Source organism: Hemicordylus capensis, chromosome 4, assembly GCF_027244095.1.
Source record: "Hemicordylus capensis ecotype Gifberg chromosome 4, rHemCap1.1.pri, whole genome shotgun sequence".
Taxonomy (NCBI): Eukaryota; Metazoa; Chordata; class Lepidosauria; order Squamata; family Cordylidae; genus Hemicordylus; species Hemicordylus capensis.
In genome coordinates this window covers 210,191,704-210,211,732 of record NC_069660.1, presented here as the reverse complement: position 1 = coordinate 210,211,732, position 20,029 = coordinate 210,191,704, and the positions used below count along the sequence as shown (strand labels likewise).

At 45.7% G+C, this 20,029-nt stretch overlaps 2 long non-coding RNA genes across 2 annotated transcripts; one reads left to right on the top strand and one right to left on the bottom strand.

Annotated features, from left to right (window-relative positions):
• Nucleotides 1–1,753: 1,753 nt before the first annotated feature.
• LOC128352827 (uncharacterized) lies at nt 1,754–9,363 on the top strand. The gene is made up of 4 exons (XR_008320646.1): nt 1,754–1,948; nt 3,789–3,943; nt 5,786–5,848; nt 7,123–9,363. It is a non-coding gene; the product is annotated as an uncharacterized LOC128352827 (long non-coding RNA).
• On the bottom strand, nt 4,370–19,807 carry LOC128352828 (uncharacterized). The gene is made up of 3 exons (XR_008320647.1): nt 19,697–19,807; nt 5,065–5,229; nt 4,370–4,609 (listed from the first exon to the last, which is right to left on the bottom strand). It is a non-coding gene; the product is annotated as an uncharacterized LOC128352828 (long non-coding RNA).
• Nucleotides 19,808–20,029: the final 222 nt, after the last annotated feature.

Below are 20,029 nucleotides of genomic sequence, written 5' to 3'. Positions count from 1 at the left end.
CTGTCTTGAAGAACCACTGGTCCTCCTCCCACCATCCCCCCTCCCTCTCATCCAATTCGTGCAACACCTCACATGTGTCCTGTGAGGTCTCAGCATGCTGCACCACTAGGTCCTTCACCAGCTGGAGCTGGTCAATCTTCCTCCAGTTATGCAGCCGGGCCACACACTCCGCATTTGTCAGGGGCCTGTGTGAGGCATAAGGTGTGGGAGCTGGCTCATCCAGCAGCTCACTGGACAGGGCTGGCTCAGCTGGCTGGTCCAATGGCAGAAGCTTTGTTTCAGAAGCTGTTCTGCAACTGGGCCTGGACCCTCTTGCTAGTCCAGAGTTGACAAACGTCCCCGTCTCTGCATGGCTCTAGGACCTCACCCTGACCTTCTTGGATGGATCAGCAGTTTGGCTGCCACCCATCACACTGGCACCCACAGATGCTGAAGGGCCAGGGGAAAAAGGCAGCTGAGAATCCATTCGCATAGCTAGGCCTCAGCTCCAAACTTGAGGTCATTGGCAACCAAACAGCACATGACTGTGGGCAGGGGTGGGTGTATGTATTGGGGATGAATGACTTGTGCACACTTGTGCAGAACTGGATGTGTGGGTGTCTGGGCAGGCAGTCCTCACGTGTGGGCATAGGGCCAGCTGTAGGGACATAGGAGGCTCATGGCCTCGAGGATCAAGCAAGAGTTTTCAACTTGAAACATTAATTGATAGCACACTGGGGTCTGGGGCACATCAGAAAATATGCCGTCTGCAGGGCAGTAGATAAGGGCAATTATGGATGGAGTGGGCATCACTGACAGATTCATCTTTTGTTCCTTGGAAACAAGCGGGTGAAGGGTACTAGGGCCAAGAAGGGCCTAGGATGGACTCCATCTGCAGGTCTCTGGGCAGTTCTTGTGGCAGGATAAGCTCCATCTGCTCCCCTCCCTCCCTCACAAAAGCATCCTCTGTGGCTGTGGAGTGAATGATTAACCTTGCAGACAATGGCTAGGGCTGCTTCATGTGGAGGACAGTGCTTCAAAACAAGCATCCTCTCAATATTTACACAAACCATCCCTGTCACTTTGTTCGCAGAATCAAACTAATGTACTCCATTTTCACGCAGGATCAATCTAATGTACTCCATTGTCACGTTTGCTCACAGGGTAAAGGACAGGTGCGCTCTTATTGGGCTGTACATCTCCACTGTGGAAATTTGTGTATGCTATGCATCCTCACTTTTGCAAGGTGGCAGTCTGGGGGGCATAACACCAGTTAGGAGAAGAAGAGGTGTCAGCACAGCAGGAGCGATGTGCATCTCCTCCAGATCTTGCTCTTGAGCAGAGAGCCCTCGGTGTGGGTGCATTGTCACCCCCTGCCCGCTACCTCATATATGCCCTGTGCCTGCTGTGGTTGCAGCTCCTTCACATGCCAGGCCATCCTTGCTGGCTGATAGCAAGAAAAATGCATGGCAATACCTTGCGAGGGTATTGTGTATTTTGGCCTGCTGGCCACTCCACCCCACCCCACTCATGTCTCTGTACACACTGCGGCCAGCTTGGGTCAGGCAGCAAGAGCTATGTAGTTGTGGTCACCAGTGCCTCCCCACCATGCACTGCCCCCATCCCGAAACCTCCCAGTCATGCCCCAAGGAAACATCTTCCCCCCTGGCAGTGGCCTGCAGCCGGGAGTGGAAAGAGTACTGTCTCTTTAAAGTTGCCTGCATGTGTCACTGTTGCCAGGCAGAACGGGGAAGGTAGGGGAGGATTCTGTGGGCGTGGCTTGTTCTCCAAGAGCCGGCCAGAAGAAGTTGCAGCATGCATAGAGCAGCCACCTCTATGATTGGAGTTTGAAATTGGAGCAAAACCGCAGTTATAGTTGTGCTAGAAATCAAATGTAATGCCTCAGCGGCAAAGCCACAGTTAGCGGTGGCGGACCTTAGAGATAACTGAAGGTTACAACTGGAGTTTGGTGAGGCAAACCAGATTTAGCTTTCGGGCTGTAATCACGGTTTCACATGTTTGGGAATAATGGAGTTACAACCTTGGCAAGGTTTAACTGTGGTTAGCTGTTATGTCTGAATGTGGTCATTGTGTCTGAGGTGATATGAAGGTTTTATTGGTGAAGTTTTATCTGTAAAAATACACCATCAAAATGGGCGGGAAGTTATAAGAGAACACTTTAAAGCCCACATATCAGTTATTAATGATAAACAATCAACATCCTAATGTGGGCTGTTCCTTAGTGCTTTCTGCAGCTACATTCTGCTCTACATGTCCCAAGTAAGCTCATCCAGAATAGCACTAAGAGGGATGTATATTGTTGCTGCTCATTCTTTTTTTGAACATTTTTTTAATTCAAAGAAAACAAGTTCAATTAAATTCACTATAAACAAGAAAAGTTCAGATTCAGCACACAATTCCTTTCACCAGTTTGAACTCAGTCATCAGACACCTGCCTGATCCCAATGTTAATGAGTTGTAGCAGGTAAATTAGCACATCTGAATCTGACTGTGTGGAATCCTGAGCTCAATGAAGTGTTTAAGAACCTCCTTTACCCTTCAAAGTTAAATGCCTTTGACATTCACACAGAAGACAGCAAGAGAGTAATTAGCAAACTTGTTTTACAGCTGACAGGAAGAAGAATGAGTAGATACCAACAGCAGATTTTGTACCAATATGCACTTTCCATTTCTCACACATATCTGCATGTTATAATAATGTTTTGCTTAGCAAGCTAAAATAATTGTTTAGGAAAACTGGCCTGCCTTTGAACCACAACATGCCCTATTTGACTGGATTGTATTCTTTAGCAAATGCAACCAATATAATAATGTTCTTAATTAGCTTATCACCTAACTTACTCTTTGAATGTCCTTTCTCTTGCTGAGAGTCTCCCTTTCAAAGCTACTGACACAATCTGTCCCCCCTCCCCATCCCTTGTTTTGTTCTAATCATTTGAACTTGAACAACAATGCTCAAATGCTCACTTTCTGTATTTCTGCCAAGGGTGGAACTATGTATTTGCTCATCAAACATGTGTCCCCAGACCTGTGTTTGCTGGTATAACACATGGTAGTTGCATTTGTATACTGGCATGTGGGAAAGAGATGCTTAACACTTTCTGTGACCATAGATTCCCCACCCACCCCCTGCAAATGCCCCCTGTTTGTTTTAACTCCAGCTAAGCTTAATTTTGGATCCCAGTTTTGGGGGGGGGAATCAGGCTGAAAATGATCAAGGGTGCATTTTTGAGGGAGAATTAGCAGGTGGAAGAGGGGTTAAGCTGACACTCCTAGGCAAATGACTTCGCCACAATGCAGCCATTCTGTCTCACAATGTGTAGTTCTGCCTTTAGTGAAAACGGTTGAAGCTGCTACCTTCGCTGTGGTTTATTCACTGCCAGCTTTCAGCCTTCTTTACCTTTACACTCCTTTAGTTCAAAATTCAGTGTGAATAGGCTGCCTGCTTAGTTTGTTTTCAAACAGCTTAGTTTTCACCATCACATCTATCCTCCCCAAATCCAGGGAATTCAAAATCTGATAGGGAGAGAAGCTCTTAAATATATTTTAACATAATATTTTAAAGGCTATATGATAATTTGAGAGGATGCACATCATGATTTTTTAGTCTTTTGGCATGACAGTCCTAAAGATCATGGTCAACCTCTATACAGAAGAACCATTTGGTAAAGACAGCAGAAGGGGATTTTCACAGTTCTCAAAAAAGTAATTTTCATGGTTTCCAACTGTTGATAAAACTGTTGATCCTGCAGCTTATGCTAATTCTTCAATTTTATGCATTTTCACAGAAAATCAACACATTCATTTTTATACGAGACCTTAGCCCTCTTCTTATGTTAGCTGAAAAGGACAGTGTACACCATCCAAAGTGAGAAGGGAAGTCCAACCCCACTGACATGTTTCAGTGTTTAATCTCAAGGGTGAATGACATTCATAATTCAAGGTAAAGAACACTGCAGTTATATAACAACCTGATGGTTTATGCATTCCCAAATCCTTTATTTCAAAGGAACAAGTTTGTAACCCTCAAGGCTAGTGATGGACTCAGTGTTTAGTCTATGAGTATTTAGTCTAAAGATTATATATATATATATATATATATATATATATATATATATATATATATATATAATCTTTAGACTAAATACTCATAGACTAAACACTGAGTCCATCACTAGCCTTGAGTCCATCACTAGCCTTGACCCATATATATATGGGTTTCATGTAATCAAAACTACTTCACTTGCCTAGGTCCCTGTCCTTTCTCATGGCCTCCAGTCTGCATCCATTTATATCTATGTATCCAGTGTTCTCCAATGTTCTGTCTGTAGTCCGTGATAAATAAAACCAGGAAGAAAAGTAAAAGATCTACAAAAGCAAATTATCCAATTTAAAATAAGTGCTGCAAATCAAGACAGTATATGCAAGAGATCCAATTTGCCTAATATAGTGTTACTTAGAGGATGCTGTGATGAATAGTCTTCATTTGATCTTCAGATTCAAACTTTTGATTGAATGGCGTGGAAATTTATCCTATGTGATTTTTCATCTTTTATTTTCAATCCTGTTCTATGGCATTGATTCCCTTGGCTGCTGCTTCTTTCTCCTCCTGAATTAGTTCAGATAGTTAATCCCATTTAATCAGAAAGCACATAGTGAATAAAATTATGTTATGATACTATACAACCAATCAGTTATTCCATTTCTGATGGCAAGTGAGGGAAACTGAGATTGAGGGAAAGTGAGGGCACTGTGAGCAAATAAACAAACATCTTCACAAGGTGTGCAAAGAAGTAATGAGCAAAGTTAGGGTTGTGGTTTTTTGCCATTGTTGAAAATGGAAAATAGTGAGTAGTTTTGTCTCAACCCTAATCTAAATCTAAAAGTGAAACTTTAAAAAGGGTCTTAAGTAGACCTAATGAAAAGAGAATCTCTGGAAGGTTTGTTTTGGTCATCCATATTGTTTACACAAGATGAACTTTTTACCTTTCGCTTGTGCTTTTGATGTGCGTCCACATGATCTCATTAAGGCCATATTATTTAGCTTAAACTTCAAATACTTACTGTTTCTTACGGTAGCCCCAGGCTTGATATAGTGTAATGCAGTTTGTGCAGTCTTCATGCCATGGCAAATTGTCATAAAATATCTACCAGGAAGGATATGACAGCAAAGATAGGGCTGAGTGGGTGGAGGGGTGGAACACAGACACTCCAACACTTCAGAGAGACCTGCAAGGAGAGGTCAGTACCCATCAACTGATATGCTGAATTCTAATTACTCAGGAATGCTCAGCATGAGTTGCTTGAAGAGGACTGTAATAAATCTTATGGCAGGCATTAAAGACACCTGGTTTCACATCAAAATGCCTTTCACAAGCCCACCTAAAATCCATCTTCTTTCTTTCCCTTGCTTATACTGATCTCTATTGCAAGGACACAGGCACAAAGCATAACAGGCAGGTAATCTGCCTCTATATTGTTGGGCAGTGAGAATTAATATGAACCGGGCAGTAGGCAGAGAAGCAAAAGGCATAGCTTTACAAACCAGTTTAATGACTTTTGACATCTACCTCAAAGTGTGAAAAAGAAGCCTTTTTAACAATGACCTAGACTTGGTCAATATTCCACAAATTAAAATTCACCTGGTGCCATAAGGCACCAGGTGAATTTCAGTGAGGTTAATTTAAATTCATTGACGGACATGATGAGTAAAATTGCACAAAGTCATTCCATTGCAATTAAAAGGACAATTTAAGTAATGCCTAACTTTTTCTTTTAATTTCAGTGGGACTTCTTTGAGTAATTTTCCTCATCATATCAACCATCAAGTCCATCAGTTAAGAGTAAGGTAAAATTACTGTCCCTGAATTCCGTGTGGTAGACCTTATGACTCTGAAACTTCAGTTGCTGCAGAAAATTTGTATTGATGCTATTTTGCAGACGCCATTTTAACATTTAAACTAAATAATACTTAAGTATGTTTTTTCACTAAGCAAGATAGTAGATGCATATTATTGCATCTACTATTGCATCTACTATTATCTACTATTGCATCTACTATTGCATCTGGCCCTATCCACCCCCAGCACAGTACTTCCAGTGACTGTTGCTGGTGTCTATCTTATGTTTCTTTTTAGAATGTGAGCCCTTTGGGGACAGGGTTTCATCTTATTTGTTTGTTATTTGTCTATGTAAACCGCCCTGAGCCATTTTTGGAAGGGCGGTATAGAAATCAAATTATTATTATTATTATTACTTCTTCTTTTTCCCCAGGCAGAATTTAAGGTGCTGATTTTGATCAATAAACTCTAAATAGCTTGGACATAAATGTATCCAAGAGACCCTCTCCTCTACATCTCATTACAATCATTTGATTGACCATGAGCTCTAAGCTAAATCATATTAATTCTGTCCATGTCCCAGGTTCATTCCTCGGGATCTCCAGTTTTAAAACGATCTTGTGTAACAAAGCTGAAAATGCCCTTTGCCTGAGATTTTGGGGAGCTGCTGCCAATCAAAGTAAATGGTGCTACAATGGATGCACCGATGGCATTATAAGGCAGCTTCATATGATCAGACTGGATGCAAATAATCAGTGATGGTTGGAGTTAAAAGCAGCATTGAGCCATCACTGCGTAGTGGCGAGTGAGGGCAGAGAGGTGGGGAATTTAAGCCCTGCCACTGCCAGAAAGGAATTGTTTTAAATAAAACTATGTTTTTGTAAAGTACCCTTGTGGACCTTGGTTGAAAAGCACTGCAGCACAGAAATGTAATAAATATATACATCTTTCTCTCTTTCTCCTTGGCACATTTATGCCACTTGAAATTAAGATCGCAAAGATATGTGAAGAATGCTCCCCTTCATTGTTGAATGCCTATCCCGCCAGCAAACATATGATAGCTACAGGAAGGTTCCAGAATCCCGCTGCTCTGTGTGATTGGTTACACTGCCATTGCTAGCTTGCTACTGCTTCTTGCAGATGGGTGGCAATGCAGAGCTCCACTTGCAGAAGGGGAAGAGAAGGTGGCAGCAAGAGAGAACCAAACATGTTCACAGGACTTAAGACAACAATACTCTCCAGTGCCTGATGACAGTATCTTTTTTCTCTTCCTCTTTTTCAGGCATGAAAGCTAGAGGAAAGAAGATGAAAAGGGCACAGAACAGTTTCCATGACTTGAAGGCCTTCTGGAATATTCCATACTTCCAATTAGGAGGACACTTTCCCTTCACTGGGGGCAAAGATGGTGATATTATGTACTGACATCAGCAGATGGTTGGAAGCTATCCTGTGGACTTCAAGCTGCAGTGTTGCACTATACCCAAATTCCACTTTTACAGAGCCCCAGTAACAGGGCATAACTACCCCTTTTCTATTTTCAGGAACTGGGATAATGCTAGCTTTCCTATAAGCAGTGGCCCTGATCCCAAGGTACCTTCCAGAATCATAATGATTTCCAAAGTCCCTACTGAAAGCTCAGAGTTTCCATAGTGTGGGCTGTGCCGATCAGCAGCTCATTGTAAAGAGCATTCTGGTAATGATTCTCATGGGTGCTTTAATTGATACATTCTCCCACTGGAATATCTCAGCACAGTATTCTAATACACTCAAATCAACAGGAACCTCTGGGGGAAAGTCACAGTAAATTAAGTACAATTAGCAGAGCAAACATCTACACAACTAGCCTGCTAGTCTAGTAATTATGCAGTCAGCACTTATTATATGGACCATTTCTCAAATCAGTGGTCTTTGAAAGTGATCATCATGATTCTAAACCAGGCTAGGCAAGAAGGGACTAAAAGGCCTATCCTTTGAGCTGTTGCTCAGGCATACAACTGTGTGGATCTGAGGACTGGTGCAACACAGCAGTGACATAAGCAAGTTCAGGATTTTGTGGCAATCCAGTATGGTACGCTGACATTGTTATAACAGCAACCATCACAGTTTGTAAAGCATATGGACTATATATGGACTATATATAGGGCAGTAATATAGCTGGAGATTACTTACATGGACACCCTTCTAAAGGCCTTTTGGCAAACAATTGGCCAGTGATGCAATCTTGCAGGTAACAACTTATTATAATGGAATTGCAACCTTAAATCCATAAAATCCCACAGGTAGCAAAGATGAGAGCAAATGGGAATCAAACCCAATCATTCTCAAACCCTCATGCTGAAATGTGTACCAGTTACAGACAAGTTATTAATAAGAACATTAAGAACCACCTATGCTGAATCAGTCCAGGGGTTCTAGATATAGTCCAGCACTTGTGTCCTGCAGTGGACATCTAGACACTACTAGGATGCTCACAAGCAGAGTAAGATGGAGATACAGTAGCCATGCCTTATTGCTTAATCCTCATCTAGTAATAAAACAGAAAGAAGTCTAATGAACTGGGGGAGGTATTTATTGTGGGGAGAGTTGCAATAAGGACATAATGAAAGAGTTCCAGAAACCTATCAGTATTTACAAGAGGAGGCACCACTAGATGGCAGGAATTCTGTCCCTATTTCATCTGTTTTTCAGTAGTGAAAATGCCACAGAAATCAGCCCCCTTTTTTGTACCATTTGACGTGAGGAAACACTTTGCACTACAGGATGGTTGGATCTCTTCAGGACCATTGAATGATGCATATTTACGAAGAAGCTCTTATCTTTATAATTTTTTTAAAACTCGTGTGCTGTTTCCAAATGCATATCTCCCATTCTGGGCTGAGGTAATGATATAATATAAGTGTATATAATATATAATATATTATATATGCTTTATATTATACAATATATAAGCTAACATTAGAGAAAGAAACTCAGAAAAACACAGTTGGTAAAATTACTCATTGTGTAGAATGAACAGAGCTGTCTTGTATAAGACAAAAACTATGAAAAATACTATTTTTACCTTGCAAAATATATATCCATTCATGCTAGGAAAGAAGAACCTGTTGAATTTATTTCTGCCTGCTAGGGCATAGGAACCCTGTTAGTATGGAGGTGGGGGAGTGCCAGGAACCAAGTAGAATTTGTGTCCAGTTCAGACTTTATAAGTAAGATTATCCAGCTATTCTTTCCAGCTCTTTTTCCACCGCATTGGATTTATTGCATTTCTAAAGGACAATGTGTTAATTAACTAACCTCAATGAGCATTTCCTTTTTAGCATAAAAAGCTATTTTTTTAACTTAATCATGTGCAATGTCAAGCAGCTAAAAAAGAATATGTTGAGAGGTTTGCCCTTGATTAAAACATAAAAATGTGGCCATAAATATTTTTTTATTGGCTGTAATACCTTTGCTTTATTAGGAAGATAACAGACTGCTGGTTAACTGATCATGAAATATTAATTAAAAAGAAAAATATATGGGAGGGAGTTATTTCTGTTGTGTCTGGCTTTCCCCACCAATCTTCTCTTTAACATAAAGACTGCTCGTGAGCAGAAAAAAAAGGGCAACACACCACCCCAAACCACTGTGGTGGACAGTGGTTCAATAGGGGTCTTACACTACTGGAGAAGTGGTTTCTTGGAACCAACAAGAAAATATTCACTCTGGAAAAATCAAGCACAGCACTCAGTGCAAGTTTTCACAATCAAACACCCATTTGTGTTTCTTTACTTAGATGTATTCCACATGGAATCCTTGAGTCCTTGCTCATTTGTTTAGAAAATCCACAACAGTGAGAAGATTCTCATGATCCACTAAAAGCGGGCTAAGGGAGCCTAGCCCACTTTTAGTGGATTGTGTGCTGCGACAGGAGCCGTGCGGCTCCCGGCAACAGACTCCACTAATTCTCCCTCCCCTTAGCCGAGGTTAGCGAGCACTCCGCTAACCGTGGCTTTTGGATTGTGTGTTGCCACGGTGCGGCTCCACACCGCAGCAACTCCACCGTAGATCCCCCACCGAGAGGCTAAAATGCAGCTTCCTGGCTCGGGGGTCTCTCCAGCATGCCCTGCGTGCTTGCTACCGGGGGCCGCGCGGCCCCCAAACTCCCAAAGCCCCCACTGGCTCCGTGACGGAGCCGGCAGTCATGTGGGCGCTCGTCTGCGGGGAGAGCGGGCTGAGCCAAAAGTAAGATCAGACCCCTTTAAGTCACCAGTGCAGCATATGGCACTCTGCAGTGGCATGTTTCCTCTCACACACAGCACTTCTGGAGTGCGGGCAGAGCTGAGAAGTTTCACCCTCTGACACAACAGTGTGTGTGGAGTGATGTGCAGGCTCCCACCACATCCCCTGAGAACCTTCTAAAGTGCACACTTTGTTAGTTAGGATGTCAGCCACTGTCCACTTAAGGGCAGGGAATAATAATTCCAAAGTTGTGCTGGAAAAACTTGCACCCCTCCACACACAAAATATCTCTGTGTTTGTTTTTTACATATTTGTAATTGTTAACAAAAAGACATAACAATGTTGCCTTACCCAGGTATATTTCCCCCCCAAAGCTATATTTTAAAGCTCCATTTATGTCATAGATATTGGCATTTTATTATCCTACTTTTGATTTAACAAAAAAAAATCTTATTACTATAAAAAGCCATTACTCCCAGACCTCTTTATGTAGTACAATGTTAAGTACACTACAATGCTGAGTCCCAGGTGGAATACAATACTGTAATTCAATTGAGGGATCCTGCTAATGTCCCACACTGTAAGAATATAGCTTAAGGGTTTGGGTATGTGGTAGTGAATCTCTCAGCCTTGAGACTGAATTACAGCCTCACTATTCAGTCTGATTCTCTTTGCAATTGCTTGTAAGGTACAGGACTCCTTACGTTGTTTGTAATGTTATCTGTAAAACAGTTATTAATATAAGAAAAGAAGGTAACAGAACTATAAATTACAGTTCTTCCAGGAGAATAATTGTTTGGGGAGAACCTGGATTACAGTGGGTAGGATATAAGAAAAAAGAAACCAGACTTCGCACAGGCAGCTTTGATAATAGAAGTAACAAAAAATAACAGCTTTGTCTATTCACCAGCATCCATAAGGGTTTCTAAGAGAGTGGCTCCCAAATGATCAGTCAACTCAAATCCCTCCAGTAAGTTGGCCTTATTATTAGATGTATCATTAAATGCACTGCTGCAGGGGCGTAACTACCATTAGGCAAGGGGAGGCGGCTGCCTGGGGGCCCCCACGCCTCGAGGGGCCCCCCAGAGGCAAGTCACATGTGAAGTGTGTGTGTATCAGCGAGGGGCCAATTTTAAAATTTTGTCTCTGGGCCCACTCCAGCCTCATTACGCCCCTGCACTGCTGAATTCTATGTGTGGGATTCCCAATGTGTGAGAGTTTTTGTTTTCACCAAAAGCAACTGGAGGACCCCAGGGGTATAGCGCAAATAATAGAGCAGATGGGTTCAAAGAACCGGGGGCGGGGGGGGACAGCTCCTGAGGGGCCCCAGCACCACCCCTCCTAGTTTCTTCATTATTTCCCTCACTCCAAGGGGCCTCCAAGGAGAGGGGCAAACACAGGTCCCCTCTCCTCTAGCTACACCCCTGGAGGGCCCCCAGGTCTGATCAGGACCGAAGCAGGAGGTTTAACCCCTTCCTTTGCACCATTTTACTGCCAAGAATCTCTCTGAAGCTGCTATTTAGCTCTGAAGATGCTACTCACAGCAAATAGCAGCTTTGAGGTTGCAATTTTCAGTGGGAAAATAGCACATGGGAAGCCCTCCTCCCATGGCACCACAGTCCCAATCCAGATCAAGGAGTCCCGTGGGTGCTTTTGGTAAAAAAATTAAAATAAATTGGGAATCCCAAGCATGGGATTCAATGCGTCTCATGTCACATCTGGACTCCCTTAAGATAACAGCTTTATAAAGCTGGGAAGCTAAAACAAGGAACTAAGAATAGGTGCAATGTAAAAATATGACTTTGAAACAGGACCATAAACAGTAATTTTTACACTCAGGGCAAATTGAAATTCTACATCCTCTGCAACTATAGACCAGCATTTGTGGATCTTTAAGGATACTGCTGCTTATGTTCCAAACTCTCACTGCTCAGATAGACTTCTGCTGAAAAGCTGGTCTGCTGGCTATTTCTGTTTCATGTCTTAGGTTTCATTTTCTCACCACCATTACCAGTTTTTAAGGGCTGAATGTACTTTATTGTGTTCGGGCTCATGCACAGGACCAATGGAAAGCTGCATGCTGCAGTCCATCCAAGTATGCCATCAAGTCGATTTCGACTCCTGTCACTCACAGAGCCCTGCAGTTGTCTTTGGTAGAATACAGGAGGGGATTACCATTGCCTCCCCATGCAGTATGAGATGATGCCTTTCAGCATCTTCCTGTATCGCTGCTGCCCAATATAGGTGTTTCCCATAGTATGTCCATAGTATGTATGTCCATAGTATGGGTAACATACCAGTGGGGATTCGAACCAACAACCTCTTGCTCCCTTGGCAAGTGACTTCCCCGCTGCGCTATTAGGTGGCAGTCCATCTACCATCTTGAAAATAAGTTTGTTTATATACTAAAAAGAAAACTTGACATAATTTAATATGATTAATATTTTGGATGTGTAGTATTATTAAAAGCTTGAAATCATATAAATTGAACCTAGCAGGACTTGCAGGAGCAAGGATCACAATCTGACAGAGTTAAGCATGCTAAAGCCTATAGATTCCATTGGGTTGGGTGAAGATGTATGTCCCTCATTCTCTGCACTGCTTCTTGTCTTTTCCCCATAGTTACATGTCCTTGGTGTCTGTCACTACAGTCAGTTCTCCCTCCCTCCTTCCTTCCTTCTCTCCTGTCCAAAATATTCCACATTCCAACCTATATGGAAAATTAGAATAAGGTATGCAAAAGTATACTTTGTTCATCTATGTGCAAGTTGATCTGCACACAGATGTACTGAATTTATAAAATTGAACTACACTGGTACCAAATTCCATGGAAAGAGCTTCACATATAACTGGCCAAAGATGCTGATGGCTAAGGTTATATCTTGGCCCCCACCTAGGTTGTGGATCAAGGCAGCATTTAGTGCTTGCCTCAGAGACACTACAGTACCTTGGGTCACCCCTGCCCCTCCTTGCCAAGCAGTCTGCACTTTTGCAAATGAAACAGCATAGCACTGATATCCATCATCTCTTCAGGAAGTAGGAGGAGGATGTCTGAGTTCAGTTTTCCTCCCTCGTTTTCCCTTGATGAGATGGCCAGCACTATCACTAAGCACCAGAAGAGCAGCCCTAAGAACTGCAAATGTAGTGCCTGTATGTAGCGATTCCTCCTCGGCCAACAAGAATTATATCAGAAACATGTCTGCTTTCCCAGTCCCAGTCCTAGCTAGCCTTGAGATGAATCTAAAATGACAAATTGGCAATGTATCAGTTTATGTAACCAGAGGTGTGGGGACAATGGAGCAAGAGGGGACAAGTGTCCTTGGCCGCCAGGGTCTGGGGGGGCAGCCAAGGCACCCCCCTTGCCCCCTCCCACACCCAATCACTGAACGAAGCGCTCGCCAGATGGGAGCAGGAGGCTCAGCTCTCTCCTTGAAGCCAGTGTTGCATTGAAACACTGGCAGGCTTGGGGTGTCCGGTGTGTGTGTGTGTGTGTGTGTGTGTGTGTGTGTGTGTGTGTGCGCGCATCCAGTCAGCATTTCAATGACATGCTGACTGGGGAGGATTAGGAGGGGAGTGGCCACGCCCCCCTTCATAGAATGCAGGGAGTGTGATCAGTACTGGGAATGGGGCCACTCAGACCTGCTGCAGAGTTTCCCCAGTCAGCAGTTTGCTGAATAGCTGGCAGGGAGCATCTTTCTCTGCCTCCTCATAAGGAGCTCCCTGCCAGCGATTCAGTTAACCACTAACTGGATAATCTCCACAGCGGGGCTGAGTGGCCCTGTTCCCAGCACTGACCATGCCCCCTGCTTCTGAAGTCGATGCAAGGGGTGTGGCTTGGGTGCACGCAAGCGCAAATGTGATCAACACTCAGCAGGAGCCACTAGCAGAACCTTGTCCCTTGGCTACCAGCGAGCTCCCTATGCCCCTGTATATAGCATATGTGTCTGATTAATGTTGGCCATGATCCTAAAGTCAGCAAGAGTAGAGCGTCCCCATCTGGAGTTATAGGAAAGTTGTGCACTGATGTAATGTATGCATAATACACATCCCCTCCCATATCAAAATTCAACATGCTCTACACTTTCCAGGACTATTGCTATCTTGTATTCTGCCTTGTTCCTAACAGAATCACGTCTTATAGAAACTCATTTTCTGTTGTAATTCCCTGTACTCTTCAGTGCAGTTTACTCCAAGCAATTATGATTACTATGAAAACTGAAACCCAGGTCCTCCAATGCCTGGAAATGATAGAGTCCTCAGTTCTCCTAAGTTCAGGATGCCATGTGTTTGGGGTGCATATAAACTCAAATATTTCTACATTGTAGCACTGAGTTCTCATAACCCATCACCTCCTCCTCCCTGCTCCCAAAAACTCATCTATATGCTAATTTATCAGTGGCTAATACTGTCCTGAAATTTAATGATGCTAATGGAAGGAGAATGTGAAAAGAAAATGGTGCTTCCTTTCTTTACAAAGCTTGTCTATATGTATGGAATTAACGGCAACCAGAACATGTATTAAATACAGGTGCAGACTGTGACCAGGTTGGCATCTACCAGAGAATCCAGATCTATTTTACAGTCCCGTGGTCATGCCACAGCCTAAGGAACTTCTTGACTTCTTCACAAACACATGTATTTATAGTTTCTCTGTCCTTCTTCAACCTCTGATATTATTATAGGTGAAAAAGATAGATGGAACGTTTTAACAGTGGTCACAGTGGATTCTTCACCTGCAGTGATCCCAGCTTTGCAGCTTGCCTTAGGCTCTAACTACATGGTATGGCAGAAGGAACTAGCAGTTAAGATGGGGGTCATGCCAAATTCCTATAAAGCATCAGCTAGAGAGCAATTTAAAGTGCAAAAGAAGCATGCAGAAAGGGGTGCTAAAAGGAGGTTTCCCTGCATATGCTCATTCACACACACACACACACACACACACACACACACACACACACACACACACACCGCACCACCCAAAAAACCCACATTCCTCTACCTCACCTCTATTTTCTCTATGGAGGTTACTTCTGGCCTCTGACCCCAAACAGGAGATAAACAGATGGACAAAGGCAGTTTGGGATGAAAATGCAGGTGGGGAAAAGGTTCACCCAATCTTTCTGCACTTAAACCACCTCCACTTTATAGGAATATACTGGTAATGCACAGAACAGCTATAATCTAGCCCCTTCTGCACATAAATATACACATAGATACCAGCAAGTTCAATGCTGTTTCAGCCATCAGTCCTATCCTTCACCTTCAGGTTCAGGAATGCTGTCCACCTTTATCAGGGGCAGCTCCTCCATGAGTCCAAGTGAAATAACGGGGCAAGTGTGCCATGGGGTGTGGACCCACCGCCCCCCAGGTGTCATCCCACCTGCCTGCTGCCACTACCCTGCCTCATCTCTACTGCTGACGTCTGGCTCTTGGATTCTGTCCCCCCCTTGCTGGCCCTACCCCCACCTCACTAGCCCTGGCCCCCCCGCCACCCAATTCACCACCCTGTCTCTTGGGCCCAAAGCCCAGTGCTGATTGCTGCCCTTCTTCCCTTCACTGGCCTCTTCAATTATGTGCTGTGCCATCCACTCAGTGCCCACTGCTTCTTTCAGCAAGCAGCAAGCATCCACCTTCACCAGCTTGTCTGTCTCTCACTGCCACTGCCACTGCTGCAGCTCATGCTCTCTTTCTTCCCTCCAGCAAATTTGACCACTTCACTTCCTCTATTTCAAGAGGAGACCAAGTGGACAAGTTTGGTGGAAGGTGGGGAAGAGAAAGAGAGAGCAAGAGATAAAGCGCATGTCACTGCAGCGGTGGCAGCAAGAGTCAGACCAGCAAGAGTCAGATGAGATATATGACGTTCGTGCTCTATATTGCAGTGATTAAATTTGCAACAAGGCATTGGAAATGTGAACAGTACCCTGTTGTCTGTGTAGGGACAGCACAGTCATGACGTATGAAGTGTGGAAGCACACTTCCAAGATTCATCCTGACCCCGTTGTAGGGTCTAATCTGAAAAGCACCCAGCACAGAATAGAGTGGAATGATTACTTATCGTGATCTGGACACTATGCTTCTCTTAATGCAGCCTAAGATTTCATTCCGTTTTCTAGCAGCTATATTACACTGCTGGCTCATGTTCAACTTTCTGTCCACCTAGATCCTTTCACATGTACTGCTGCCTAGCCAGGTCACCCAGATGCTGTACTCCTTTGATTACTTTTTCACACAACGTGTGATCCACTTGTGGAACACTTTGCCACAGGACTTGGTGACAGCTAACAACCTGGATGGCTTTAAGAGGGGTTTGGATGACTTCATGGAGGAGAGGTCTATCAATGGCTACTAGTCGGAGGGCTGTGGGCCACCTCCAGCATCAAGGGCAGGGTGCCTCTGAGTACCAGTTGCAGGGGAGTAACAGCAGGAGAGAGGGCATGCCCTCAACTCCTGTCTGTGGCTTCCAGCGGCATCTGGTGGGCCACTGTGCGAAACAGGATGCTGGACTAGATGGGCCTTGGGCCTGATCCAGCAGGGCTGTTCTTATGTTCTTATTACAGTGGTCCCTCGACTTACGTAAATAATCCATTCCGAACGCAAGTTCGGAGGTCGAAATTTTCGTAAGTCGAGGAGTGCACCACGGAAGTCTCAAAGCACTCGTAATTCGAGGAAGCCGCATCTAAACATTCGTAGGTCGAGTAAGCAACTACTTCCGGTAAGCAACTACTTCCAGTCTTTTTGTCGCTCGTAACTCGAAAACAACGTAAGTTGAGTAGTTCGTAGGTCGAGGGATTACTGTATGTTCTTATGTAAAACCCAAATTTAGGACTTTAAATTTGTCTACATTGAACTTCATCTTCCAGCCTAAGAGGCAAGATGCCTCTAAATACCATTTGCAGGGGAGCAACAGCAGGGCATGCCTTCACCTCTTGCCTGTGGGCTTCTCAGAGGCATCTGGTGGGCCACTGTGGGAAACAGGATGCTGGACTAGATAGGCTTTGCGCCTGATCCAGCAGGGCTGTTCTTATGTTTTTATGCCCAGTTACTGAGCCTGTCCAAATTCAATTGAATATTGATTCTGTCTTATAAAGTGTTAGCTATCCCCAGCCCCCAGCTTTGTGTCATCTGCAGATTTGATAAACGTCCCCTCTACATCCTCCTCCTAATTTATGACAATATTGCCCAGGATAACAATACGATGAATAGACTGCTTTTCAACAAAAGTTCCCAAACATACAGATAAATAAATAAAATGACTCCCTGTCCCCAAAGGGCTCAAACTCTAACAAACAAGCATAAGACTGATACCAGCGACTTAAGTGATGCTGTGCTGGGGATGGACAGGCCAGCCCTGTGGGACACCACTTGATCCCTTCCTCCAGGAAGGGGCCAGGAAGATGAGGTGGGGCCGGGCAGCTTGTTGCAAGTAGCCTCAAGCAGCAACAGGCAACAAGCAGCCTCTGTTTAATATTTTAGGGCAGCAGATCTGTTCATCCTTCATTTGATCAAAAACATAGCAAAAACTTTTAAAGCAGTTACAAAAGTAGTCTGGGGGTTACGTTTATGCTAAGTAAATAAAACAGCACATAATTAATCTATAGAATTCTCTGCCACGGGATGTGATGATGGCCACTAGCTTGGATGGCTTTCAAAGGGGCCTACACAAATTCATGAAGGTCAGGTCTATCAATGGCTACTAGTCTGATGGCTATAAGTGACCTCTAGCCTCGGAGGCAAGATGCCTCTAAATACCAGCAGCAGGGGAGCAACAGCAGGAGGGCATGCCCTCACCTCTTGCCTGTAGACTTCTCAGAGGCATCTGGTGGGCAACTGTGGAAAACAGTTTCGACTAGATTATAGAGATTTGTGAACCAGCTTGAAATCGCACAAGCAGAGGCCCAAAACCACACACGAATTGGTTTGGTTCGAAGGCTCAACCTTGGACTGAACCAGGTTCGGTCTGAGATCGAGCCAAACTGCTCAGGACAGTTTGGGCCCACTTCAAGGGGGGTAGGGGCTTCCCTAAGTATTATATTAGTTAGTAAAATCCAAGTACTTACTCTCACTAGCAACGCCAGCGGCCTATTTTGGCCTTCTGCACACACGTGTGGCCATGTTTTTGGCCTCCATGCATGCACACAGGCCATTTGCATGATCACGCAATTGCATGGTCACGCAAATGGCCCGTGCGAATGCCCGAAGGCCACCATACACTCACAGAGGGTCAAAACTGGCCCAAAACTGACTGAAATGTGCCTGGGAAACTCAGGGAGAGGTCAGCAGGGGTAGGGGGAGACACCACAGCTCCCCATATGGCTGCCACAGTACCCCCTCATGGCAGATGTGGCCGCTGCTGGGAATAAGTACTTCAATTTTATTAACTAACTAGTATTTTTCAGCCCGTTATAATAACGGGCGCTAGTGGCTCTGGGTGGGGGGTACCTTTAAGAGCGGCAGGAGGGTTTACTTACCCCTCCCGCCGCTCTCTCACTTGCCGCCACCAGTTGCCCCCGCCCCCCCACCTGATTAAGGGCCAAATCGGCCCAAACAATTGCCGCCGTGGCCGCCGCCGCCGACTGCCCGCCCGCCCTCCCAGCTGCCTGAGTCCTCCTCACCCGCCCCCCCATGATTAAGGGCCAAATCGGCCCAAACAATTGCCGCCACCGGCCGCCCGCCCTCCCAGCTGCCCGAGTCCTCCTCTTCCGCCCCCCCACATGATTAAGGGCCAAATCGACCCAAACAATGGCCGCCGCCGACCAACCGCCCACCCTCCCAGCTGCCCGAGTCCTCCTCTTCCGCCCCCCCACATGATTAAAGGCCAAATCGACCCAAACAATGGCCGACGACGACGACCAACCGCCCAACCTCCCAGCTGCCCGAGTCCTCCTCTTCGGCCCCCCTCACATGATTAAGGGCCAAATCGGCCCAAACAATTGCCGCCGCCGCCCGCCCACCCTCCCTGCTGCCTGAGTCCTCCTCTTCCGCCCCCCCCACATGATTAAGGGCCAAATCGGCCCAAACAATTGCCGCCGCAGCCACCGCCAACCGACCGCCCTCCCAGCTGCCAGAGTCCTCCTCACCCGCCCCCCCCATGATTAAGGGCCAAATCGGCCCAAACAATTGCCGCCACCGGCCGCCCGCCCTCCCAGCTGCCCGAGTCCTCCTCTTCCGCCCCCCCCATGATTAAGGGCCAAATCGGCCCAAACAATGGCCGCCACCGGCCGCCTGCCCTCCCAGCTGCCCGAGTCCTCCTCTTCCGCCCCCCCCACATGATTAAGGGCCAAATCGACCCAAACAATGGCCGCCGCCGCCGACCAACCGCCCACCCTCCCAGCTGCCCGAGTCCTCCTCTTCCGCCCCCCCCCCCACATGATTAAGGGCCAAATCGGCCCAAACAATTGCCGCCGCCGCCCGCCCGCCCTCCCTGCTGCCTGAGTCCTCCTCTTCCGCCCCCCCCACATGATTAAGGGCCAAATCGGCCCAAACAATTGCCGCCGCAGCCGCCGCCAACCGACCGCCCTCCCAGCTGCCCGAGTCCTCCTCTTCCGCCCCCCCCCACATGATTAAGGGCCAAATCGGCCCAAACAATTGCTGCCGTGGCCGCCGCCCGCCCTCCCAGCTGCCCGAGTCCTCCTCACCCGGTTAGGCCCATGTCAGTCGGGCGATGAAAAACCATATTCTGAGAAGGAGAGAGGAGCTCACAAACAGAGCTCCTCTCTGTGCAAAGCCTCTGCCCGAACTGCCGCTATGGACGCAAAGGACGCAACAGGAGTCCTTTGCGCCCAAAGCGCCAGTTCGGGCAGAGGCTTTGCAGAGAGAGAAGCTCTGTTTGCGAGCTCCTCTCTCCTTCTCAGAATATGGTCTTAGATCGCCCGACTGACGCGGGCCGGGGTTGAGGAGGACTCGGGCAGCTGGGAGGACGGGCGGGCGGCGGCCGCATCGGCAATTGTTTGGAACAATTTGGCCAACAT